The sequence below is a fragment of the Lactuca virosa genome, chromosome 1 (genome assembly GCF_052849685.1).
Source record: "Lactuca virosa cultivar CGN04683 chromosome 1, Lactuca_virosa_CGN04683_v6, whole genome shotgun sequence".
Taxonomy (NCBI): Eukaryota; Viridiplantae; Streptophyta; class Magnoliopsida; order Asterales; family Asteraceae; genus Lactuca; species Lactuca virosa.
In genome coordinates, this window is record NC_136426.1 from 262,341,093 (window position 1) to 262,360,483 (window position 19,391).

The 19,391-nt window shown below is 48.3% G+C and overlaps 56 non-coding genes across 56 annotated transcripts; all 56 read left to right on the forward strand.

Moving 5' to 3' along the window:
- The first annotated feature begins 195 nt into the window (after positions 1 to 195).
- LOC145155908 (5S ribosomal RNA) lies at positions 196 to 314 on the forward strand. Its single transcript, XR_013736336.1, has one exon. It is a non-coding gene; the product is annotated as a 5S ribosomal RNA (ribosomal RNA).
- Positions 315 to 541: 227 nt separating this feature from the next.
- LOC145139686 (5S ribosomal RNA) lies at positions 542 to 660 on the forward strand. The gene has a single exon (XR_013721974.1). It is a non-coding gene; the product is annotated as a 5S ribosomal RNA (ribosomal RNA).
- A 232-nt stretch (positions 661 to 892) lies between these two features.
- LOC145153872 (5S ribosomal RNA) lies at positions 893 to 1,011 on the forward strand. The gene has a single exon (XR_013734363.1). It is a non-coding gene; the product is annotated as a 5S ribosomal RNA (ribosomal RNA).
- Positions 1,012 to 1,241: 230 nt separating this feature from the next.
- LOC145139737 (5S ribosomal RNA) lies at positions 1,242 to 1,360 on the forward strand. The gene has a single exon (XR_013721986.1). It is a non-coding gene; the product is annotated as a 5S ribosomal RNA (ribosomal RNA).
- Positions 1,361 to 1,577: 217 nt separating this feature from the next.
- LOC145149134 (5S ribosomal RNA) lies at positions 1,578 to 1,696 on the forward strand. Its single transcript, XR_013729992.1, has one exon. It is a non-coding gene; the product is annotated as a 5S ribosomal RNA (ribosomal RNA).
- Positions 1,697 to 1,922: 226 nt separating this feature from the next.
- On the forward strand, positions 1,923 to 2,041 carry LOC145139788 (5S ribosomal RNA). Its single transcript, XR_013721998.1, has one exon. It is a non-coding gene; the product is annotated as a 5S ribosomal RNA (ribosomal RNA).
- Positions 2,042 to 2,270: 229 nt separating this feature from the next.
- On the forward strand, positions 2,271 to 2,389 carry LOC145152887 (5S ribosomal RNA). Its single transcript, XR_013733409.1, has one exon. It is a non-coding gene; the product is annotated as a 5S ribosomal RNA (ribosomal RNA).
- A 221-nt stretch (positions 2,390 to 2,610) lies between these two features.
- LOC145155909 (5S ribosomal RNA) lies at positions 2,611 to 2,729 on the forward strand. Its single transcript, XR_013736337.1, has one exon. It is a non-coding gene; the product is annotated as a 5S ribosomal RNA (ribosomal RNA).
- Positions 2,730 to 2,960: 231 nt separating this feature from the next.
- On the forward strand, positions 2,961 to 3,079 carry LOC145139844 (5S ribosomal RNA). The gene has a single exon (XR_013722014.1). It is a non-coding gene; the product is annotated as a 5S ribosomal RNA (ribosomal RNA).
- Positions 3,080 to 3,307: 228 nt separating this feature from the next.
- LOC145153873 (5S ribosomal RNA) lies at positions 3,308 to 3,426 on the forward strand. The gene has a single exon (XR_013734365.1). It is a non-coding gene; the product is annotated as a 5S ribosomal RNA (ribosomal RNA).
- Positions 3,427 to 3,656: 230 nt separating this feature from the next.
- LOC145139889 (5S ribosomal RNA) lies at positions 3,657 to 3,775 on the forward strand. The gene has a single exon (XR_013722026.1). It is a non-coding gene; the product is annotated as a 5S ribosomal RNA (ribosomal RNA).
- A 219-nt stretch (positions 3,776 to 3,994) lies between these two features.
- On the forward strand, positions 3,995 to 4,113 carry LOC145150115 (5S ribosomal RNA). The gene has a single exon (XR_013730942.1). It is a non-coding gene; the product is annotated as a 5S ribosomal RNA (ribosomal RNA).
- A 226-nt stretch (positions 4,114 to 4,339) lies between these two features.
- On the forward strand, positions 4,340 to 4,458 carry LOC145139935 (5S ribosomal RNA). The gene has a single exon (XR_013722040.1). It is a non-coding gene; the product is annotated as a 5S ribosomal RNA (ribosomal RNA).
- Positions 4,459 to 4,692: 234 nt separating this feature from the next.
- LOC145152888 (5S ribosomal RNA) lies at positions 4,693 to 4,811 on the forward strand. The gene has a single exon (XR_013733410.1). It is a non-coding gene; the product is annotated as a 5S ribosomal RNA (ribosomal RNA).
- A 220-nt stretch (positions 4,812 to 5,031) lies between these two features.
- On the forward strand, positions 5,032 to 5,150 carry LOC145140507 (5S ribosomal RNA). Its single transcript, XR_013722190.1, has one exon. It is a non-coding gene; the product is annotated as a 5S ribosomal RNA (ribosomal RNA).
- Positions 5,151 to 5,380: 230 nt separating this feature from the next.
- LOC145153584 (5S ribosomal RNA) lies at positions 5,381 to 5,499 on the forward strand. Its single transcript, XR_013734084.1, has one exon. It is a non-coding gene; the product is annotated as a 5S ribosomal RNA (ribosomal RNA).
- Positions 5,500 to 5,728: 229 nt separating this feature from the next.
- On the forward strand, positions 5,729 to 5,847 carry LOC145139876 (5S ribosomal RNA). Its single transcript, XR_013722022.1, has one exon. It is a non-coding gene; the product is annotated as a 5S ribosomal RNA (ribosomal RNA).
- A 219-nt stretch (positions 5,848 to 6,066) lies between these two features.
- LOC145139976 (5S ribosomal RNA) lies at positions 6,067 to 6,185 on the forward strand. The gene has a single exon (XR_013722051.1). It is a non-coding gene; the product is annotated as a 5S ribosomal RNA (ribosomal RNA).
- A 228-nt stretch (positions 6,186 to 6,413) lies between these two features.
- On the forward strand, positions 6,414 to 6,532 carry LOC145140650 (5S ribosomal RNA). The gene has a single exon (XR_013722228.1). It is a non-coding gene; the product is annotated as a 5S ribosomal RNA (ribosomal RNA).
- A 231-nt stretch (positions 6,533 to 6,763) lies between these two features.
- Positions 6,764 to 6,882, forward strand: LOC145145482 (5S ribosomal RNA). The gene has a single exon (XR_013726453.1). It is a non-coding gene; the product is annotated as a 5S ribosomal RNA (ribosomal RNA).
- A 222-nt stretch (positions 6,883 to 7,104) lies between these two features.
- Positions 7,105 to 7,223, forward strand: LOC145140512 (5S ribosomal RNA). Its single transcript, XR_013722191.1, has one exon. It is a non-coding gene; the product is annotated as a 5S ribosomal RNA (ribosomal RNA).
- Positions 7,224 to 7,453: 230 nt separating this feature from the next.
- Positions 7,454 to 7,572, forward strand: LOC145153585 (5S ribosomal RNA). Its single transcript, XR_013734085.1, has one exon. It is a non-coding gene; the product is annotated as a 5S ribosomal RNA (ribosomal RNA).
- Positions 7,573 to 7,800: 228 nt separating this feature from the next.
- LOC145140028 (5S ribosomal RNA) lies at positions 7,801 to 7,919 on the forward strand. Its single transcript, XR_013722062.1, has one exon. It is a non-coding gene; the product is annotated as a 5S ribosomal RNA (ribosomal RNA).
- Positions 7,920 to 8,137: 218 nt separating this feature from the next.
- LOC145154136 (5S ribosomal RNA) lies at positions 8,138 to 8,256 on the forward strand. Its single transcript, XR_013734617.1, has one exon. It is a non-coding gene; the product is annotated as a 5S ribosomal RNA (ribosomal RNA).
- A 227-nt stretch (positions 8,257 to 8,483) lies between these two features.
- Positions 8,484 to 8,602, forward strand: LOC145140080 (5S ribosomal RNA). The gene has a single exon (XR_013722074.1). It is a non-coding gene; the product is annotated as a 5S ribosomal RNA (ribosomal RNA).
- Positions 8,603 to 8,838: 236 nt separating this feature from the next.
- On the forward strand, positions 8,839 to 8,957 carry LOC145153874 (5S ribosomal RNA). The gene has a single exon (XR_013734366.1). It is a non-coding gene; the product is annotated as a 5S ribosomal RNA (ribosomal RNA).
- Positions 8,958 to 9,187: 230 nt separating this feature from the next.
- LOC145140126 (5S ribosomal RNA) lies at positions 9,188 to 9,306 on the forward strand. The gene has a single exon (XR_013722087.1). It is a non-coding gene; the product is annotated as a 5S ribosomal RNA (ribosomal RNA).
- A 220-nt stretch (positions 9,307 to 9,526) lies between these two features.
- On the forward strand, positions 9,527 to 9,645 carry LOC145149135 (5S ribosomal RNA). The gene has a single exon (XR_013729993.1). It is a non-coding gene; the product is annotated as a 5S ribosomal RNA (ribosomal RNA).
- A 225-nt stretch (positions 9,646 to 9,870) lies between these two features.
- On the forward strand, positions 9,871 to 9,989 carry LOC145140188 (5S ribosomal RNA). The gene has a single exon (XR_013722103.1). It is a non-coding gene; the product is annotated as a 5S ribosomal RNA (ribosomal RNA).
- Positions 9,990 to 10,220: 231 nt separating this feature from the next.
- Positions 10,221 to 10,339, forward strand: LOC145154101 (5S ribosomal RNA). Its single transcript, XR_013734583.1, has one exon. It is a non-coding gene; the product is annotated as a 5S ribosomal RNA (ribosomal RNA).
- Positions 10,340 to 10,560: 221 nt separating this feature from the next.
- On the forward strand, positions 10,561 to 10,679 carry LOC145146283 (5S ribosomal RNA). Its single transcript, XR_013727235.1, has one exon. It is a non-coding gene; the product is annotated as a 5S ribosomal RNA (ribosomal RNA).
- A 230-nt stretch (positions 10,680 to 10,909) lies between these two features.
- Positions 10,910 to 11,028, forward strand: LOC145153586 (5S ribosomal RNA). The gene has a single exon (XR_013734086.1). It is a non-coding gene; the product is annotated as a 5S ribosomal RNA (ribosomal RNA).
- A 230-nt stretch (positions 11,029 to 11,258) lies between these two features.
- Positions 11,259 to 11,377, forward strand: LOC145153588 (5S ribosomal RNA). Its single transcript, XR_013734088.1, has one exon. It is a non-coding gene; the product is annotated as a 5S ribosomal RNA (ribosomal RNA).
- Positions 11,378 to 11,606: 229 nt separating this feature from the next.
- Positions 11,607 to 11,725, forward strand: LOC145139878 (5S ribosomal RNA). The gene has a single exon (XR_013722023.1). It is a non-coding gene; the product is annotated as a 5S ribosomal RNA (ribosomal RNA).
- Positions 11,726 to 11,944: 219 nt separating this feature from the next.
- On the forward strand, positions 11,945 to 12,063 carry LOC145154028 (5S ribosomal RNA). The gene has a single exon (XR_013734514.1). It is a non-coding gene; the product is annotated as a 5S ribosomal RNA (ribosomal RNA).
- A 229-nt stretch (positions 12,064 to 12,292) lies between these two features.
- LOC145140658 (5S ribosomal RNA) lies at positions 12,293 to 12,411 on the forward strand. Its single transcript, XR_013722230.1, has one exon. It is a non-coding gene; the product is annotated as a 5S ribosomal RNA (ribosomal RNA).
- Positions 12,412 to 12,643: 232 nt separating this feature from the next.
- Positions 12,644 to 12,762, forward strand: LOC145152889 (5S ribosomal RNA). The gene has a single exon (XR_013733411.1). It is a non-coding gene; the product is annotated as a 5S ribosomal RNA (ribosomal RNA).
- A 222-nt stretch (positions 12,763 to 12,984) lies between these two features.
- LOC145140517 (5S ribosomal RNA) lies at positions 12,985 to 13,103 on the forward strand. Its single transcript, XR_013722192.1, has one exon. It is a non-coding gene; the product is annotated as a 5S ribosomal RNA (ribosomal RNA).
- Positions 13,104 to 13,333: 230 nt separating this feature from the next.
- On the forward strand, positions 13,334 to 13,452 carry LOC145153589 (5S ribosomal RNA). Its single transcript, XR_013734089.1, has one exon. It is a non-coding gene; the product is annotated as a 5S ribosomal RNA (ribosomal RNA).
- A 229-nt stretch (positions 13,453 to 13,681) lies between these two features.
- On the forward strand, positions 13,682 to 13,800 carry LOC145140240 (5S ribosomal RNA). Its single transcript, XR_013722115.1, has one exon. It is a non-coding gene; the product is annotated as a 5S ribosomal RNA (ribosomal RNA).
- A 219-nt stretch (positions 13,801 to 14,019) lies between these two features.
- LOC145140294 (5S ribosomal RNA) lies at positions 14,020 to 14,138 on the forward strand. The gene has a single exon (XR_013722130.1). It is a non-coding gene; the product is annotated as a 5S ribosomal RNA (ribosomal RNA).
- Positions 14,139 to 14,367: 229 nt separating this feature from the next.
- LOC145140343 (5S ribosomal RNA) lies at positions 14,368 to 14,486 on the forward strand. Its single transcript, XR_013722142.1, has one exon. It is a non-coding gene; the product is annotated as a 5S ribosomal RNA (ribosomal RNA).
- Positions 14,487 to 14,718: 232 nt separating this feature from the next.
- Positions 14,719 to 14,837, forward strand: LOC145153875 (5S ribosomal RNA). Its single transcript, XR_013734367.1, has one exon. It is a non-coding gene; the product is annotated as a 5S ribosomal RNA (ribosomal RNA).
- A 230-nt stretch (positions 14,838 to 15,067) lies between these two features.
- LOC145140390 (5S ribosomal RNA) lies at positions 15,068 to 15,186 on the forward strand. Its single transcript, XR_013722155.1, has one exon. It is a non-coding gene; the product is annotated as a 5S ribosomal RNA (ribosomal RNA).
- A 220-nt stretch (positions 15,187 to 15,406) lies between these two features.
- LOC145149136 (5S ribosomal RNA) lies at positions 15,407 to 15,525 on the forward strand. The gene has a single exon (XR_013729994.1). It is a non-coding gene; the product is annotated as a 5S ribosomal RNA (ribosomal RNA).
- A 226-nt stretch (positions 15,526 to 15,751) lies between these two features.
- On the forward strand, positions 15,752 to 15,870 carry LOC145140437 (5S ribosomal RNA). Its single transcript, XR_013722171.1, has one exon. It is a non-coding gene; the product is annotated as a 5S ribosomal RNA (ribosomal RNA).
- Positions 15,871 to 16,103: 233 nt separating this feature from the next.
- Positions 16,104 to 16,222, forward strand: LOC145154102 (5S ribosomal RNA). Its single transcript, XR_013734584.1, has one exon. It is a non-coding gene; the product is annotated as a 5S ribosomal RNA (ribosomal RNA).
- A 221-nt stretch (positions 16,223 to 16,443) lies between these two features.
- On the forward strand, positions 16,444 to 16,562 carry LOC145146284 (5S ribosomal RNA). The gene has a single exon (XR_013727236.1). It is a non-coding gene; the product is annotated as a 5S ribosomal RNA (ribosomal RNA).
- Positions 16,563 to 16,792: 230 nt separating this feature from the next.
- LOC145153590 (5S ribosomal RNA) lies at positions 16,793 to 16,911 on the forward strand. The gene has a single exon (XR_013734090.1). It is a non-coding gene; the product is annotated as a 5S ribosomal RNA (ribosomal RNA).
- A 229-nt stretch (positions 16,912 to 17,140) lies between these two features.
- Positions 17,141 to 17,259, forward strand: LOC145140485 (5S ribosomal RNA). The gene has a single exon (XR_013722185.1). It is a non-coding gene; the product is annotated as a 5S ribosomal RNA (ribosomal RNA).
- A 220-nt stretch (positions 17,260 to 17,479) lies between these two features.
- On the forward strand, positions 17,480 to 17,598 carry LOC145149137 (5S ribosomal RNA). Its single transcript, XR_013729995.1, has one exon. It is a non-coding gene; the product is annotated as a 5S ribosomal RNA (ribosomal RNA).
- A 226-nt stretch (positions 17,599 to 17,824) lies between these two features.
- On the forward strand, positions 17,825 to 17,943 carry LOC145140541 (5S ribosomal RNA). The gene has a single exon (XR_013722197.1). It is a non-coding gene; the product is annotated as a 5S ribosomal RNA (ribosomal RNA).
- Positions 17,944 to 18,175: 232 nt separating this feature from the next.
- LOC145154103 (5S ribosomal RNA) lies at positions 18,176 to 18,294 on the forward strand. The gene has a single exon (XR_013734585.1). It is a non-coding gene; the product is annotated as a 5S ribosomal RNA (ribosomal RNA).
- Positions 18,295 to 18,515: 221 nt separating this feature from the next.
- On the forward strand, positions 18,516 to 18,634 carry LOC145146285 (5S ribosomal RNA). The gene has a single exon (XR_013727237.1). It is a non-coding gene; the product is annotated as a 5S ribosomal RNA (ribosomal RNA).
- A 230-nt stretch (positions 18,635 to 18,864) lies between these two features.
- Positions 18,865 to 18,983, forward strand: LOC145153591 (5S ribosomal RNA). Its single transcript, XR_013734091.1, has one exon. It is a non-coding gene; the product is annotated as a 5S ribosomal RNA (ribosomal RNA).
- Positions 18,984 to 19,212: 229 nt separating this feature from the next.
- LOC145136836 (5S ribosomal RNA) lies at positions 19,213 to 19,331 on the forward strand. Its single transcript, XR_013720732.1, has one exon. It is a non-coding gene; the product is annotated as a 5S ribosomal RNA (ribosomal RNA).
- The last annotated feature ends 60 nt before the right edge of the window (positions 19,332 to 19,391 follow it).

The window sequence follows — 19,391 nt, forward strand, 5'->3', positions numbered from 1 at the left end:
TTTTTAGATTTTACGTGCGGTTTTTTTTTCTTTCTTGCTATTTCTATGCTCGGGTGGCCTCCGCTTCATGGTTGATGGTTTTCGTATTTTTGGAACGGAGCCGATCGGTCACGTGGGTCCCACGCCTCGCGTACGAAAACAATGGAGGTTCTGCGTCTTTTAAGACATAAAAGCAATAAGCATGGATAGTATTTTGGGTGCTATCATACCAGCACTAATGCACCGGATCCCATCAGAACTCCGCAGTTAAGCGTGCTTGGGCGAGAGTAGTACTAGGATGGGTGACCCCCTGGGAAGTCCTCGTGTTGCACCCCCCCCCCTTTTTCGTTGCCCGTTTGCGTTTTTTTAGATTTTACGTGCGGTTTTTTTTGTTTTCTTTCTTGCTATTTCTATGCTCGGGTGGCCACCGCTTCATGGTTGATGGTTTTCGTATTTTTGGAACGGCGCCGATCGGTCACGTGGGTCCCACGCCTCGCGTACGAAAACAAAGGAGGTTCTGCGTCTTTTAAGAGATAAAAGCAATAAGCATGGATAGTATTTCGGGTGCGATCATACCAGCACTAATGCACCGGATCCCATCAGAACTCCGCAGTTAAGCGTGCTTGGGCGAGAGTAGTACTAGGATGGGTGACCCCCTGGGAAGTCCTCGTGTTGCACCCCCCCCCCCCCTTTTTCGTTGTCCGTTTGCGTTTTTTTAGATTTTACGTGCGGTTTTTTTTGTTTTTTTTTTCTTGCTATTTCTATGTTCGGGTGGCCTCCGTTTCATGGTTCATGGTCTTCGTATTTTTGGAACGGAGCCGATCGGTCACGTGGGTCCCACGCCTCGCGTACGAAAACAAAGGAGGTTCTGTGTCTTTTAAGACATACAAGCAATAAGCATGGACAGTATTTCGGGTGCGATCATACCAGCACTAATGCACCGGATCCCATCAGAACTCCGCAGTTAAGCGTGCTTGGGCGAGAGTAGTACTAGGATGGGTGACCCCATGGGAAGTCCTCGTGTTGCACTCCCCCTTTTTCGTTGTCCGTTTGCGTTTTTTTAGATTTTACGTGCGGTTGTTTTTTTGTTTTTTTTCTTTCTTGCTATTTCTATGCTCGGGTGGCCACCGCTTCATGGTTGATGGTTTTCGTATTTTTGGAACGGAGCCGATCGGTCACGTGGGTCCCACGCCTCGCGTACGAAAACAAAGGAGGTTCTGCGTCTTTTAAGACATAAAAGCAATAAGCATGGATAGTATTTCGGGTGCGATCATACCAGCACTAATGCACCGGATCCCATCAGAACTCCGCAGTTAAGCGTGCTTGGGCGAGAGTAGTACTAGGATGGGTGACCCCCTGGGAAGTCCTCGTGTTGCACCCCCTTTTTCGTTGTCCGTTTGCATTTTTTTAGATTTTACGTGCGGTTTTTTTTCTTTCTTGCTATTTCTATGCTCGGGTGGCCTCCGCTTCATGGTTGATGGTTTTCGTATTTTTGGAACGGAGCCGATCGGTCACGTGGGTCCCACGCCTCGCGTACGAAAACAAAGGAGGTTCTGCGTCTTTTAAGACATAAAAGCAATAAGCATGGATAGTATTTCGGGTGCTATCATACCAGCACTAATGCACCGGATCCCATCAGAACTCCGCAGTTAAGCATGCTTGGGCGAGAGTAGTACTAGGATGGGTGACCCCCTGGGATGTCCTCGTGTTGCACCCCCCCTTTTTCGTTGCCCGTTTGCGTTTTTTTAGATTTTACGTGCGGTTTTTTTTTTGTTTTCTTTCTTGCTATTTCTATGCTCGGGTGGCCACCGCTTCATGGTTGATGGTTTTCGTATTTTTGGAACGGCGCCGATCGGTCACGTGGGTCCCACGCCTCGCGTACGAAAACAAAGGAGGTTCTGCGTCTTTTAAGAGATAAAAGCAATAAGCATGGATAGTATTTCGGGTGCGATCATACCAGCACTAATGCACCGGATCCCATCAGAACTCCGCAGTTAAGCGTGCTTGGGCGAGAGTAGTACTAGGATGGGTGACCCCCTGGGAAGTCCTCGTGTTGCACCCCCCCCCTTTTTCGTTGTCCGTTTGCGTTTTTATAGATTTTACGTGCGGTTTTTTTTTGTTTTTTTTTTCTTGCTATTTCTATGCTCGGGTGGCCTCCGTTTCATGGTTCATGGTCTTCGTATTTTTGGAACGGAGCCGATCGGTCACGTGGGTCCCACGCCTCGCGTACGAAAACAAAGGAGGTTCTGTGTCTTTTAAGACATACAAGCAATAAGCATGGACAGTATTTCGGGTGCGATCATACCAGCACTAATGCACCGGATCCCATCAGAACTCCGCAGTTAAGCGTGCTTGGGCGAGAGTAGTACTAGGATGGGTGACCCCATGGGAAGTCCTCGTGTTGCACCCCCCCTTTTTCGTTGTCCGTTTGCGTTTTTTTAGATTTTACGTGCGGTTTTTTTTTTCTTTCTTGCTATTTCTATGCTAGGGTGGCCTCCGCTTCATGGTTGATGGTCTTCGTATTTTTGGAACGGAGCCGATCGGTCACGTGGGTCCCACGCCTCGCGTACGAAAACAAAGGAGGTTCTGCGTCTTTTAAGACATACAAGCAATAAGCATGGATAGTATTTTGGGTGCTATCATACCAGCACTAATGCACCGGATCCCATCAGAACTCCGCAGTTAAGCGTGCTTGGGCGAGAGTAGTACTAGGATGGGTGACCCCCTGGGAAGTCCTCGTGTTGCACCCCCCCCCCCCCTTTTTCGTTGCCCGTTTGCGTTTTTTTAAATTTTACGTGCGGTTTTTTTTTGTTTTCTTTCTTGCTATTTCTATGCTCGGGTGGCCACCGCTTCATGGTTGATGGTTTTCGTATTTTTGGAACGGCGCCGATCGGTCACGTGGGTCCCACGCCTCGCGTACGAAAACAAAGGAGGTTCTGCGTCTTTTAAGAGATAAAAGCAATAAGCATGGATAGTATTTCGGGTGCGATCATACCAGCACTAATGCACCGGATCCCATCAGAACTCCGCAGTTAAGCGTGCTTGGGCGAGAGTAGTACTAGGATGGGTGACCCCCTGGGAAGTCCTCGTGTTGCACCCCCCCCCCTTTTTCGTTGTCCGTTTGCGTTTTTTAGATTTTACGTGCGGTTTTTTTTGTTTTTTTTTTCTTGCTATTTCTATGCTCGGGTGGCCTCCGTTTCATGGTTCATGGTCTTCGTATTTTTGGAACGGAGCCGATCGGTCACGTGGGTCCCACGCCTCGCGTACGAAAACAAAGGAGGTTCTGTGTCTTTTAAGACATACAAGCAATAAGCATGGACAGTATTTCGGGTGCGATCATACCAGCACTAATGCACCGGATCCCATCAGAACTCCGCAGTTAAGCGTGCTTGGGCGAGAGTAGTACTAGGATGGGTGACCCCATGGGAAGTCCTCGTGTTGCACTCCCCCTTTTTCGTTGTCCGTTTGCGTTTTTTTAGATTTTACGTGCGGTTTTTTTTTTGTTTTTTTTCTTTCTTGCTATTTCTATGCTCGGGTGGCCACCGCTTCATGGTTGATGGTTTTCGTATTTTTGGAACGGAGCCGATCGGTCACGTGGGTCCCACGCCTCGCGTACGAAAACAAAGGAGGTTCTGCGTCTTTTAAGACATAAAAGCAATAAGCATGGATAGTATTTCGGGTGCGATCATACCAGCACTAATGCACCGGATCCCATCAGAACTCCGCAGTTAAGCGTGCTTGGGCGAGAGTAGTACTAGGATGGGTGACCCCCTGGGAAGTCCTCGTGTTGCACCCCCTTTTTCGTTGTCCGTTTGCGTTTTTTTAGATTTTACGTGCGGTTTTTTTTTTCTTTCTTGCTATTTCTATGCTCGGGTGGCCTCCGCTTCATGGTTGATGGTTTTCGTATTTTTGGAACGGAGCCGATCGGTCACGTGGGTCCCACGCCTCGCGTACGAAAACAAAGGAGGTTCTGCGTCTTTTAAGACATAAAAGCAATAAGCATGGATAGTATTTCGGGTGCTATCATACCAGCACTAATGCACCAGATCCCATCAGAACTCCGCAGTTAAGCATGCTTGGGCGAGAGTAGTACTAGGATGGGTGACCCCCTGGGATGTCCTCGTGTTGCACCCCCCCTTTTTCGTTGCCCGTTTGCGTTTTTTTAGATTTTACGTGCGGTTTTTTTTTTGTTTTCTTTCTTGCTATTTCTATGCTCGGGTGGCCACCGCTTCATGGTTGATGGTTTTCGCATTTTTGGAACGGCGCCGATCGGTCACGTGGGTCCCACGCCTCGCGTACGAAAACAAAGGAGGTTCTGCGTCTTTTAAGAGATAAAAGCAATAAGCATGGATAGTATTTCGGGTGCGATCATACCAGCACTAATGCACCGGATCCCATCAGAACTCCGCAGTTAAGCGTGCTTGGGCGAGAGTAGTACTAGGATGGGTGACCCCCTGGGAAGTCCTCGTGTTGCACCCCCCCCCCCCCCTTTTTCGTTGTCCGTTTGCGTTTTTATAGATTTTACGTGCGGTTTTTTTTTGTTTTTTTTTTCTTGCTATTTCTATGCTCGGGTGGCCTCCGTTTCATGGTTCATGGTCTTCGTATTTTTGGAACGGAGCCGATCGGTCACGTGGGTCCCACGCCTCGCGTACGAAAACAAAGGAGGTTCTGTGTCTTTTAAGACATACAAGCAATAAGCATGGACAGTATTTCGGGTGCGATCATACCAGCACTAATGCACCGGATCCCATCAGAACTCCGCAGTTAAGCGTGCTTGGGCGAGAGTAGTACTAGGATGGGTGACCCCATGGGAAGTCCTCGTGTTGCACCCCCCCTTTTTCGTTGTCCTTTGCGTTTTTTTAGATTTTACGTGCGGTTTTTTTTTTCTTTCTTGCTATTTCTATGCTAGGGTGGCCTCCGCTTCATGGTTGATGGTCTTCGTATTTTTGGAACGGAGCCGATCGGTCACGTGGGTCCCACGCCTCGCGTACGAAAACAAAGGAGGTTCTGCGTCTTTTAAGACATACAAGCAATAAGCATGGATAGTATTTCAGGTGCGATCATACCAGCACTAATGCACCGGATCCCATCAGAACTCCGCAGTTAAGCGTGCTTGGGCGAGAGTAGTACTAGGATGGGTGACCCCCTGGGAAGTCCTTGTGTTGCACCCCCCTTTTTCGTTGTCCGTTTGCGTTTTTTTAGATTTTACGTGCGGTTTTTTTTTGTTTTTTTTTTCTTTCTTGCTATTTCTATGCTCGGGTGGCCTTCGTTTCATGGTTCATGGTCTTCGTATTTTTGGAACGGAGCCGATCGGTCACGTGGGTCCCACGCCTCGCGTACGAAAACAAAGGAGGTTTTGCGTCTTTTAAGACATACAAGCAATAAGCATGGATAGTGTTTCGGGTGCGATCATACCAGCACTAATGCACCGGATCCCATCAGAACTCCGCAGTTAAGCGTGCTTGGGCGAGAGTAGTACTAGGATGGGTGACCCCCTGGGAAGTCCTTGTGTCGCACCCCCCTTTTTCGTTGTCCGTTTGCGTTTTTTTAAATTTTACGTGCGGTTTTTTTTTGTTTTTTTTTCTTTCTTGCTATTTCTATGCTCGGGTGGCTTCCGCTTCATGGTTGATGGTTTTCGTATTTTTGGAACGGAGCCGATCGGTCACGTGGGTTCCACGCCTCGCGTACGAAAACAAAGGAGGTTCTGCGTCTTTTAAGACATAAAAGCAATAAGCATGGATAGTATTTCGGGTGCGATCATACCAGCAGTAATGCACCGGATCCCATCAGAACTCCGCAGTTAAGCGTGCTTGGGCGAGAGTAGTACTAGGATGGGTGACCCCCTGGGAAGTCCTCGTGTTGCACCCCCCTTTTTCGTTGTCCGTTTGCGTTTTTTTAGATTTTACGTGCGGTTTTTTTTTCTTTCTTGCTATTTCTATGCTCGGGTGGCCTCCGCTTCATGGTTGATGGTTTTCGTATTTTTGGAACGGAGCCGATCGGTCACGTGGGTCCCACGCCTCGCGTACGAAAACAAAGGAGGTTCTGCGTCTTTTAAGACATAAAAGCAATAAGCATGGATAGTATTTCGGGTGCGATCATACCAGCACTAATGCACCGGATCCCATCAGAACTCCGCAGTTAAGCGTGCTTGGGCGAGAGTAGTACTAGGATGGGTGACCCCCTGGGAAGTCCTCGTGTTGCACCCCCCCCCCTTTTTCGTTGCCCGTTTGCGTTTTTTTAGATTTTACGTGCGGTTTTTTTTTGTTTTCTTTCTTGCTATTTCTATGCTCGGGTGGCCACCGCTTCATGGTTGATGGTTTTCGTATTTTTGGAACGGCGCCGATCGGTCACGTGGGTCCCACGCCTCGCGTACGAAAACAAAGGAGGTTCTGCGTCTTTTAAGAGATAAAAGCAATAAGCATGGATAGTATTTCGGGTGCGATCATACCAGCACTAATGCACCGGATCCCATCAGAACTCCGCAGTTAAGCTTGCTTGGGCGAGAGTAGTACTAGGATGGGTGACCCCCTGGGAAGTCCTCGTGTTGCACCCCCCCCCCCCTTTTCGTTGTCCGTTTGCGTTTTTATAGATTTTACGTGCGGTTTTTTTTTGTTTTTTTTTTCTTGCTATTTCTATGCTCGGGTGGCCTCCGTTTCATGGTTCATGGTCTTCGTATTTTTGGAACGGAGCCGATCGGTCACGTGGGTCCCACGCCTCGCGTACGAAAACAAAGGAGGTTCTGTGTCTTTTAAGACATACAAGCAATAAGCATGGACAGTATTTCGGGTGCGATCATACCAGCACTAATGCACCGGATCCCATCAGAACTCCGCAGTTAAGCGTGCTTGGGCGAGAGTAGTACTAGGATGGGTGAGCCCATGGGAAGTCCTCGTGTTGCACCCCCCCTTTTTCGTTGTCCGTTTGCGTTTTTTTAGATTTTACGTGCGGTTTTTTTTTTTCTTTCTTGCTATTTCTATGCTAGGGTGGCCTCCGCTTCATGGTTGATGGTCTTCGTATTTTTGGAACGGAGCCGATCGGTCACGTGGGTCCCACGCCTCGCGTACGAAAACAAAGGAGGTTCTGCGTCTTTTAAGACATACAAGCAATAAGCATGGATAGTATTTCAGGTGCGATCATACCAGCACTAATGCACCGGATCCCATCAGAACTCCGCAGTTAAGCGTGCTTGGGCGAGAGTAGTACTAGGATGGGTGACCCCCTGGGAAGTCCTTGTGTTGCACCCCCCTTTTTCGTTGTCCGTTTGCGTTTTTTTAGATTTTACGTGCGGTTTTTTTTTGTTTTTTTTTTCTTTCTTGCTATTTCTATGCTCGGGTGGCCTTCGTTTCATGGTTCATGGTCTTCGTATTTTTGGAACGGAGCCGATCGGTCACGTGGGTCCCACGCCTCGCGTACGAAAACAAAGGAGGTTTTGCGTCTTTTAAGACATACAAGCAATAAGCATGGATAGTGTTTCGGGTGCGATCATACCAGCACTAATGCACCGGATCCCATCAGAACTCCGCAGTTAAGCGTGCTTGGGCGAGAGTAGTACTAGGATGGGTGACCCCCTGGGAAGTCCTTGTGTCGCACCCCCCTTTTTCGTTGTCCGTTTGCGTTTTTTTAGATTTTACGTGCGGTTTTTTTTTGTTTTTTTTCTTTCTTGCTATTTCTATGCTCGGGTGGCCTCCGCTTCATGGTTGATGGTTTTCGTATTTTTGGAACGGAGCCGATCGGTCACGTGGGTTCCACGCCTCGCGTACGAAAACAAAGGAGGTTCTGCGTCTTTTAAGACGTAAAAGCAATAAGCATGGATAGTATTTCGGGTGCGATCATACCAGCACTAATGCACCGGATCCCATCAGAACTCCGCAGTTAAGCGTGCTTGGGCGAGAGTAGTACTAGGATGGGTGACCCCCTGGGAAGTCCTCGTGTTGCACCCCCCTTTTTCGTTGTCCGTTTGCGTTTTTTTAGATTTTACGTGCGGTTTTTTTTTCTTTCTTGCTATTTCTATGCTCGGGTGGCCTCCGCTTCATGGTTGATGGTTTTCGTATTTTTGGAACGGAGCCGATCGGTCACGTGGGTCCCACGCCTCGCGTACGAAAACAAAGGAGGTTCTGCGTCTTTAAGACACAAAAGCAATAAGCATGGATAGTATTTCGGGTGCGATCATACCAGCACTAATGCACCGGATCCCATCAGAACTCCGCAGTTAAACGTGCTTGGGCGAGAGTAGTACTAGGATGGGTGACCCCCTGGGAAGTCCTCGTGTTGCACCCCCCCCCTTTTTCGTTGCCCGTTTGCGTTTTTTTAGATTTTACGTGCGGTTTTTTTTTGTTTTCTTTCTTGCTATTTCTATGCTCGGGTGGCCACCGCTTCATGGTTGATGGTTTTCGTATTTTTGGAACGGCGCCGATCGGTCACGTGGGTCCCACGCCTCGCGTACGAAAACAAAGGAGGTTCTGCGTCTTTTAAGAGATAAAAGCAATAAGCATGGATAGTATTTCGGGTGCGATCATACCAGCACTAATGCACCGGATCCCATCAGAACTCCGCAGTTAAGCGTGCTTGGGCGAGAGTAGTACTAGGATGGGTGACCCCCTGGGAAGTCCTCGTGTTGCACCCCCCCCCCCCCCCCCCTTTTTCGTTGTCCGTTTGCGTTTTTTTAGATTTTACGTGCGGTTTTTTTTGTTTTTTTTTCTTGCTATTTCTATGCTCGGGTGGCCTCCGTTTCATGGTTCATGGTCTTCGTATTTTTGGAACGGAGCCGATCGGTCACGTGGGTCCCACGCCTCGCGTACGAAAACAAAGGAGGTTCTGTGTCTTTTAAGACATACAAGCAATAAGCATGGACAGTATTTCGGGTGCGATCATACCAGCACTAATGCACCGGATCCCATCAGAACTCCGCAGTTAAGCGTGCTTGGGCGAGAGTAGTACTAGGATGGGTGACCCCATGGGAAGTCCTCGTGTTGCACTCCCCCTTTTTCGTTGTCCGTTTGCGTTTTTTTAGATTTTACGTGTGGTTTTTTTTTTGTTTTTTTTCTTTCTTGCTATTTCTATGCTCGGGTGGCCACCGCTTCATGGTTGATGGTTTTCGTATTTTTGGAACGGAGCCGATCGGTCACGTGGGTCCCACGCCTCGCGTACGAAAACAAAGGAGGTTCTGCGTCTTTTAAGACATAAAAGCAATAAGCATGGATAGTATTTCGGGTGCGATCATACCAGCACTAATGCACCGGATCCCATCAGAACTCCGCAGTTAAGCGTGCTTGGGCGAGAGTAGTACTAGGATGGGTGACCCCCTGGGAAGTCCTCGTGTTGCACCCCCCTTTTTCGTTGTCCGTTTGCGTTTTTTTAGATTTTACGTGCGGTTTTTTTTTTCTTTCTTGCTATTTCTATGCTCGGGTGGCCTCCGCTTCATGGTTGATGGTTTTCGTATTTTTGGAACGGAGCCGATCAGTCACGTGGGTCCCACGCCTCGCGTACGAAAACAAAGGAGGTTCTGCGTCTTTTAAGACATAAAAGCAATAAGCATGGATAGTATTTCGGGTGCTATCATACCAGCACTAATGCACCGGATCCCATCAGAACTCCGCAGTTAAGCATGCTTGGGCGAGAGTAGTACTAGGATGGGTGACCCCCTGGGATGTCCTCGTGTTGCACCCCCCTTTTTCGTTGCCCGTTTGCGTTTTTTTAGATTTTACGTGCGGTTTTTTTTTTGTTTTCTTTCTTGCTATTTCTATGCTCGGGTGGCCACCGCTTCATGGTTGATGGTTTTCGCATTTTTGGAACGGCGCCGATCGGTCACGTGGGTCCCACGCCTCGCGTACGAAAACAAAGGAGGTTCTGCGTCTTTTAAGAGATAAAAGCAATAAGCATGGATAGTATTTCGGGTGCGATCATACCAGCACTAATGCACCGGATCCCATCAGAACTCCGCAGTTAAGCGTGCTTGGGCGAGAGTAGTACTAGGATGGGTGACCCCCTGGGAAGTCCTCGTGTTGCACCCCCCCCCCCTTTTTCGTTGTCCGTTTGCGTTTTTATAGATTTTACGTGCGGTTTTTTTTTGTTTTTTTTTTCTTGCTATTTCTATGCTCGGGTGGCCTCCGTTTCATGGTTCATGGTCTTCGTATTTTTGGAACGGAGCCGATCGGTCACGTGGGTCCCACGCCTCGCGTACGAAAACAAAGGAGGTTCTGTGTCTTTTAAGACATACAAGCAATAAGCATGGACAGTATTTCGGGTGCGATCATACCTGCACTAATGCACCGGATCCCATCAGAACTCCGCAGTTAAGCGTGCTTGGGCGAGAGTAGTACTAGGATGGGTGACCCCATGGGAAGTCCTCGTGTTGCACCCCCCCTTTTTCGTTGTCCGTTTGCGTTTTTTTAGATTTTACGTGCGGTTTTTTTTTTCTTTCTTGCTATTTCTATGCTAGGGTGGCCTCCGCTTCATGGTTGATGGTCTTCGTATTTTTGGAACGGAGCCGATCGGTCACGTGGGTCCCACGCCTCGCGTACGAAAACAAAGGAGGTTCTGCGTCTTTTAAGACATACAAGCAATAAGCATGGATAGTATTTCAGGTGCGATCATACCAGCACTAATGCACCGGATCCCATCAGAACTCCGCAGTTAAGCGTGCTTGGGCGAGAGTAGTACTAGGATGGGTGACCCCCTAGGAAGTCCTTGTGTTGCACCACCCTTTTTCGTTGTCCGTTTGCGTTTTTTTAGATTTTACGTGCGGTTTTTTTTTGTTTTTTTTTTCTTTCTTGCTATTTCTATGCTCGGGTGGCCTTCGTTTCATGGTTCATGGTCTTCGTATTTTTGGAACGGAGCCGATCGGTCACGTGGGTCCCACGCCTCGCGTACGAAAACAAAGGAGGTTTTGCGTCTTTTAAGACATACAAGCAATAAGCATGGATAGTGTTTCGGGTGCGATCATACCAGCACTAATGCACCGGATCCCATCAGAACTCCGCAGTTAAGCGTGCTTGGGCGAGAGTAGTACTAGGATGGGTGACCCCCTGGGAAGTCCTTGTGTCGCACCCCCCTTTTTCGTTGTCCGTTTGCGTTTTTTTAGATTTTACGTGCGGTTTTTTTTTGTTTTTTTTTTCTTTCTTGCTATTTCTATGCTCGGGTGGCCTTCGTTTCATGGTTCATGGTCTTCGTATTTTTGGAACGGAGCCGATCGGTCACGTGGGTCCCACGCCTCGCGTACGAAAACAAAGGAGGTTTTGCGTCTTTTAAGACATACAAGCAATAAGCATGGATAGTGTTTCGGGTGCGATCATACCAGCACTAATGCACCGGATCCCATCAGAACTCCGCAGTTAAGCGTGCTTGGGCGAGAGTAGTACTAGGATGGGTGACCCCCTGGGAAGTCCTTGTGTCGCACCCCCCTTTTTCGTTGTCCGTTTGCGTTTTTTTAGATTTTACGTGCGGTTTTTTTTTGTTTTTTTTTCTTTCTTGCTATTTCTATGCTCGGGTGGCCTCCGCTTCATGGTTGATGGTTTTCGTATTTTTGGAACGGAGCCGATCGGTCACGTGGGTTCCACGCCTCGCGTACGAAAACAAAGGAGGTTCTGCGTCTTTTAAGACATAAAAGCAATAAGCATGGATAGTATTTCGGGTGCGATCATACCAGCAGTAATGCACCGGATCCCATCAGAACTCCGCAGTTAAGCGTGCTTGGGCGAGAGTAGTACTAGGATGGGTGACCCCCTGGGAAGTCCTCGTGTTGCACCCCCCTTTTTCGTTGTCCGTTTGCGTTTTTTTAGATTTTACGTGCGGTTTTTTTTTCTTTCTTGCTATTTCTATGCTCGGGTGGCCTCCGCTTCATGGTTGATGGTTTTCGTATTTTTGGAACGGAGCCGATCGGTCACGTGGGTCCCACGCCTCGCGTACGAAAACAAAGGAGGTTCTGCGTCTTTTAAGACATAAAAGCAATAAGCATGGATAGTATTTCGGGTGCGATCATACCAGCACTAATGCACCGGATCCCATCAGAACTCCGCAGTTAAGTGTGCTTGGGCGAGAGTAGTACTAGGATGGGTGACCCCCTGGGAAGTCCTCGTGTTGCACCCCCCCCCCCTTTTTCGTTGCCCGTTTGCGTTTTTTTAGATTTTACGTGCGGTTTTTTTTTGTTTTCTTTCTTGCTATTTCTATGCTCGGGTGGCCACCGCTTCATGGTTGATGGTTTTCGTATTTTTGGAACGGCGCCGATCGGTCACGTGGGTCCCACGCCTCGCGTACGAAAACAAAGGAGGTTCTGCGTCTTTTAAGAGATAAAAGCAATAAGCATGGATAGTATTTCGGGTGCGATCATACCAGCACTAATGCACCGGATCCCATCAGAACTCCGCAGTTAAGCTTGCTTGGGCGAGAGTAGTACTAGGATGGGTGACCCCCTGGGAAGTCCTCGTGTTGCACCCCCCCCCCCCCTTTTCGTTGTCCGTTTGCGTTTTTATAGATTTTACGTGCGGTTTTTTTTTGTTTTTTTTTTCTTGCTATTTCTATGCTCGGGTGGCCTCCGTTTCATGGTTCATGGTCTTCGTATTTTTGGAACGGAGCCGATCGGTCACGTGGGTCCCACGCCTCGCGTACGAAAACAAAGGAGGTTCTGTGTCTTTTAAGACATACAAGCAATAAGCATGGACAGTATTTCGGGTGCGATCATACCAGCACTAATGCACCGGATCCCATCAGAACTCCGCAGTTAAGCGTGCTTGGGCGAGAGTAGTACTAGGATGGGTGACCCCATGGGAAGTCCTCGTGTTGCACCCCCCCTTTTTCGTTGTCCGTTTGCGTTTTTTTAGATTTTACGTGCGGTTTTTTTTTTTCTTTCTTGCTATTTCTATGCTAGGGTGGCCTCCGCTTCATGGTTGATGGTCTTCGTATTTTTGGAACGGAGCCGATCGGTCACGTGGGTCCCACGCCTCGCGTACGAAAACAAAGGAGGTTCTGCGTCTTTTAAGACATACAAGCAATAAGCATGGATAGTATTTCAGGTGCGATCATACCAGCACTAATGCACCGGATCCCATCAGAACTCCGCAGTTAAGCGTGCTTGGGCGAGAGTAGTACTAGGATGGGTGACCCCCTGGGAAGTCCTTGTGTTGCACCCCCCTTTTTCGTTGTCCGTTTGCGTTTTTTTAGATTTTACGTGCGGTTTTTTTTTGTTTTTTTTTTCTTTCTTGCTATTTCTATGCTCGGGTGGCCTTCGTTTCATGGTTCATGGTCTTCGTATTTTTGGAACGGAGCCGATCGGTCACGTGGGTCCCACGCCTCGCGTACGAAAACAAAGGAGGTTTTGCGTCTTTTAAGACATACAAGCAATAAGCATGGATAGTGTTTCGGGTGCGATCATACCAGCACTAATGCACCGGATCCCATCAGAACTCCGCAGTTAAGCGTGCTTGGGCGAGAGTAGTACTAGGATGGGTGACCCCCTGGGAAGTCCTTGTGTCGCACCCCCCTTTTTCGTTGTCCGTTTGCGTTTTTTTAGATTTTACGTGCGGTTTTTTTTTGTTTTTTTTTCTTTCTTGCTATTTCTATGCTCGGGTGGCCTCCGCTTCATGGTTGATGGTTTTCGTATTTTTGGAACGGAGCCGATCGGTCACGTGGGTTCCACGCCTCGCGTACGAAAACAAAGGAGGTTCTGCGTCTTTTAAGACATAAAAGCAATAAGCATGGATAGTATTTCGGGTGCGATCATACCAGCACTAATGCACCGGATCCCATCAGAACTCCGCAGTTAAGCGTGCTTGGGCGAGAGTAGTACTAGGATGGGTGACCCCCTGGGAAGTCCTCGTGTTGCACCCCCCTTTTTCGTTGTCCGTTTGCGTTTTTTTAGATTTTACGTGCGGTTTTTTTTTCTTTCTTGCTATTTCTATGCTCGGGTGGCCTCCGCTTCATGGTTGATGGTTTTCGTATTTTTGGAACGGAGCCGATCGGTCACGTGGGTCCCACGCCTCGCGTACGAAAACAAAGGAGGTTCTGCGTCTTTTAAGACACAAAAGCAATAAGCATGGATAGTATTTCGGGTGCGATCATACCAGCACTAATGCACCGGATCCCATCAGAACTCCGCAGTTAAGCGTGCTTGGGCGAGAGTAGTACTAGGATGGGTGACCCCCTGGGAAGTCCTCGTGTTGCACCCCCCCCCCCTTTTTCGTTGCCCGTTTGCGTTTTTTTAGATTTTACGTGCGGTTTTTTTTTGTTTTCTTTCTTGCTATTTCTATGCTCGGGTGGCCACCGCTTCATGGTTGATGGTTTTCGTATTTTTGGAACGGCGCCGATCGGTCACGTGGGTCCCACGCCTCGCGTACGAAAACAAAGGAGGTTCTGCGTCTTTTAAGAGATAAAAGCAATAAGCATGGATAGTATTTCGGGTGCGATCATACCAGCACTAATGCACCGGATCCCATCAGAACTCCGCAGTTAAGCGTGCTTGGGCGAGAGTAGTACTAGGATGGGTGACCCCCTGGGAAGTCCTCGTGTTGCACCCCCCCCCCCCCTTTTTCGTTGTCCGTTTGCGTTTTTTTAGATTTTACGTGCGGTTTTTTTTGTTTTTTTTTTCTTGCTATTTCTATGCTCGGGTGGCCTCCGTTTCATGGTTCATGGTCTTCGTATTTTTGGAACGGAGCCGATCGGTCACGTGGGTCCCACGCCTCGCGTACGAAAACAAAGGAGGTTCTGTGTCTTTTAAGACATACAAGCAATAAGCATGGACAGTATTTCGGGTGCGATCATACCAGCACTAATGCACCGGATCCCATCAGAACTCCGCAGTTAAGCGTGCTTGGGCGAGAGTAGTACTAGGATGGGTGACCCCATGGGAAGTCCTCGTGTTGCACTCCCCCTTTTTCGTTGTCCGTTTGCGTTTTTTTAGATTTTACGTGTGGTTTTTTTTTTGTTTTTTTTCTTTCTTGCTATTTCTATGCTCGGGTGGCCACCGCTTCATGGTTGATGGTTTTCGTATTTTTGGAACGGAGCCGATCGGTCACGTGGGTCCCACGCCTCGCGTACGAAAACAAAGGAGGTTCTGCGTCTTTTAAGACATAAAAGCAATAAGCATGGATAGTATTTCGGGTGCGATCATACCAGCACTAATGCACCGGATCCCATCAGAACTCCGCAGTTAAGCGTGCTTGGGCGAGAGTAGTACTAGGATGGGTGACCCCCTGGGAAGTCCTCGTGTTGCACCCCCCTTTTTCGTTGTCCGTTTGCGTTTTTTTAGATTTTACGTGCGGTTTTTTTTTTCTTTCTTGCTATTTCTATGCTCGGGTGGCCTCCGCTTCATGGTTGATGGTTTTCGTATTTTTGGAACGGAGCCGATCAGTCACGTGGGTCCCACGCCTCGCGTACGAAAACAAAGGAGGTTCTGCGTCTTTTAAGACATAAAAGCAATAAGCATGGATAGTATTTCGGGTGCTATCATACCAGCACTAATGCACCGGATCCCATCAGAACTCCGCAGTTAAGCATGCTTGGGCGAGAGTAGTACTAGGATGGGTGACCCCCTGGGATGTCCTCGTGTTGCACCCCCCCTTTTTCGTTGCCCGTTTGCGTTTTTTTAGATTTTACGTGCGGTTTTTTTTTTGTTTTCTTTCTTGCTATTTCTATGCTCGGGTGGCCACCGCTTCATGGTTGATGGTTTTCGCATTTTTGGAACGGCGCCGATCGGTCACGTGGGTCCCACGCCTCGCGTACGAAAACAAAGGAGGTTCTGCGTCTTTTAAGAGATAAAAGCAATAAGCATGGATAGTATTTCGGGTGCGATCATACCAGCACTAATGCACCGGATCCCATCAGAACTCCGCAGTTAAGCGTGCTTGGGCGAGAGTAGTACTAGGATGGGTGACCCCCTGGGAAGTCCTCGTGTTGCACCCCCCCCCCCCCTTTTTCGTTGTCCGTTTGCGTTTTTATAGATTTTACGTGCGGTTTTTTTTTGTTTTTTTTTTCTTGCTATTTCTATGCTCGGGTGGCCTCCGTTTCATGGTTCATGGTCTTCGTATTTTTGGAACGGAGCCGATCGGTCACGTGGGTCCCACGCCTCGCGTACGAAAACAAAGGAGGTTCTGTGTCTTTTAAGACATACAAGCAATAAGCATGGACAGTATTTCGGGTGCGATCATACCTGCACTAATGCACCGGATCCCATCAGAACTCCGCAGTTAAGCGTGCTTGGGCGAGAGTAGTACTAGGATGGGTGACCCCATGGGAAGTCCTCGTGTTGCACCCCCCCTTTTTCGTTGTCCGTTTGCGTTTTTTTAGATTTTACGTGCGGTTTTTTTTTTCTTTCTTGCTATTTCTATGCTAGGGTGGCCTCCGCTTCATGGTTGATGGTCTTCGTATTTTTGGAACGGAGCCGATCGGTCACGTGGGTCCCACGCCTCGCGTACGAAAACAAAGGAGGTTCTGCGTCTTTTAAGACATACAAGCAATAAGCATGGATAGTATTTCAGGTGCGATCATACCAGCACTAATGCACCGGATCCCATCAGAACTCCGCAGTTAAGCGTGCTTGGGCGAGAGTAGTACTAGGATGGGTGACCCCCTAGGAAGTCCTTGTGTTGCACCACCCTTTTTCGTTGTCCGTTTGCGTTTTTTTAGATTTTACGTGCGGTTTTTTTTTGTTTTTTTTTTCTTTCTTGCTATTTCTATGCTCGGGTGGCCTTCGTTTCATGGTTCATGGTCTTCGTATTTTTGGAACGGAGCCGATCGGTCACGTGGGTCCCACGCCTCGCGTACGAAAACAAAGGAGGTTTTGCGTCTTTTAAGACATACAAGCAATAAGCATGGATAGTGTTTCGGGTGCGATCATACCAGCACTAATGCACCGGATCCCATCAGAACTCCGCAGTTAAGCGTGCTTGGGCGAGAGTAGTACTAGGATGGGTGACCCCCTGGGAAGTCCTTGTGTCGCACCCCCCTTTTTCGTTGTCCGTTTGCGTTTTTTTAGATTTTACGTGCGGTTTTTTTTTGTTTTTTTTTCTTTCTTGCTATTTCTATGCTCGGGTGGCCTCCGCTTCATGGTTGATGGTTTTCGTATTTTTGGAACGGAGCCGATCGGTCACGTGGGTTCCACGCCTCGCGTACGAAAACAAAGGAGGTTCTGCGTCTTTTAAGACATAAAAGCAATAAGCATGGATAGTATTTCGGGTGCGATCATACCAGCACTAATGCACCGGATCCCATCAGAACTCCGCAGTTAAGCGTGCTTGGGCGAGAGTAGTACTAGGATGGGTGACCCCCTGGGAAGTCCTCGTGTTGCACCCCCCTTTTTCGTTGTCCGTTTGCGTTTTTTTAGATTTTACGTGCGGTTTTTTTTTTCTTTCTTGCTATTTCTATGCTCGGGTGGCCTCCGCTTCATGGTTGATGGTTTTCGTATTTTTGGAACGGAGCCGATCGGTCACGTGGGTCCCACGCCTCGCGTACGAAAACAAAGGAGGTTCTGCGTCTTTTAAGAGATAAAAGCAATAAGCATGGATAGTATTTCGGGTGCTATCATACCAGCACTAATGCACCGGATCCCATCAGAACTCCGCAGTTAAGCATGCTTGGGCGAGAGTAGTACTAGGATGGGTGACCCCCTGGGATGTCCTCGTGTTGCACCCCCCCTTTTTCGTTGCCCGTTTGCGTTTTTTTAGATTTTACGTGCGGTTTTTTTTTTGTTTTCTTTCTTGCTATTTCTATGCTCGGGTGGCCACCGCTTCATGGTTGATGGTTTTCGCATTTTTGGAACGGCGCCGATCGGTCACGTGGGTCCCACGCCTCGCGTACGAAAACAAAGGAGGTTCTGCGTCTTTTAAGAGATAAAAGCAATAAGCATGGATAGTATTTCGGGTGCGATCATACCAGCACTAATGCACCGGATCCCATCAGAACTCCGCAGTTAAGCGTGCTTGGGCGAGAGTAGTACTAGGATGGGTGACCCCCTGGGAAGTCCTCGTGTTGCACCCCCCCCCCCCTTTTTCGTTGTCCGTTTGCGTTTTTATAGATTTTACGTGCGGTTTTTTTTTGTTTTTTTTTTCTTGCTATTTCTATGCTCGGGTGGCCTCCGTTTCATGGTTCATGGTCTTCGTATTTTTGGAACGGAGCCGATCGGTCACGTGGGTCCCACGCCTCGCGTACGAAAACAAAGGAGGTTCTGTGTCTTTTAAGACATACAAGCAATAAGCATGGACAGTATTTCGGGTGCGATCATACCTGCACTAATGCACCGGATCCCATCAGAACTCCGCAGTTAAGCGTGCTTGGGCGAGAGTAGTACTAGGATGGGTGACCCCATGGGAAGTCCTCGTGTTGCACCCCCCCTTTTTCGTTGTCCGTTTGCGTTTTTTTAGATTTTACGTGCGGTTTTTTTTTTCTTTCTTGCTATTTCTATGCTAGGGTGGCCTCCGCTTCATGGTTGATGGTCTTCGTATTTTTGGAACGGAGCCGATCGGTCACGTGGGTCCCACGCCTCGCGTACGAAAACAAAGGAGGTTCTGCGTCTTTTAAGACATACAAGCAATAAGCATGGATAGTATTTCAGGTGCGATCATACCAGCACTAATGCACCGGATCCCATCAGAACTCCGCAGTTAAGCGTGCTTGGGCGAGAGTAGTACTAGGATGGGTGACCCCCTAGGAAGTCCTTGTGTTGCACCACCCTTTTTCGTTGTCCGTTTGCGTTTTTTTAGATTTTACGTGCGGTTTTTTTTTGTTTTTTTTTTCTTTCTTGCTATTTCTATGCTCGGGTGGCCTTCGTTTCATGGTTCATGGTCTTCGTATTTTTGGAACGGAGCCGATCGGTCACGTGGGTCCCACGCCTCGCGTACGAAAACAAAGGAGGTTTTGCGTCTTTTAAGACATACAAGCAATAAGCATGGATAGTGTTTCGGGTGCGATCATACCAGCACTAATGCACCGGATCCCATCAGAACTCCGCAGTTAAGCGTGCTTGGGCGAGAGTAGTACTAGGATGGGTGACCCCCTGGGAAGTCCTTGTGTCGCACCCCCCTTTTTCGTTGTCCGTTTGCGTTTTTTTAGATTTTACGTGCGGTTTTTTTTTGTTTTTTTTTCTTTCTTGCTATTTCTATGCTCGGGTGGCCTCCGCTTCATGGTTGATGGTTTTCGTATTTTTGGAACGGAGCCGATCGGTCACGTGGGTTCCACGCCTCGCGTACGAAAACAAAGGAGGTTCTGCGTCTTTTAAGACATAAAAGCAATAAGCATGGATAGTATTTCGGGTGCGATCATACCAGCACTAATGCACCGGATCCCATCAGAACTCCGCAGTTAAGCGTGCTTGGGCGAGAGTAGTACTAGGATGGCTGACCCCCTGGGAAGTCCTCGTGTTGCACCCCCCTTTTTCGTTGTCCGTTTGCGTTTTTTTAGATTTTACGTGCGGTTTTTTTTTCTTTCTT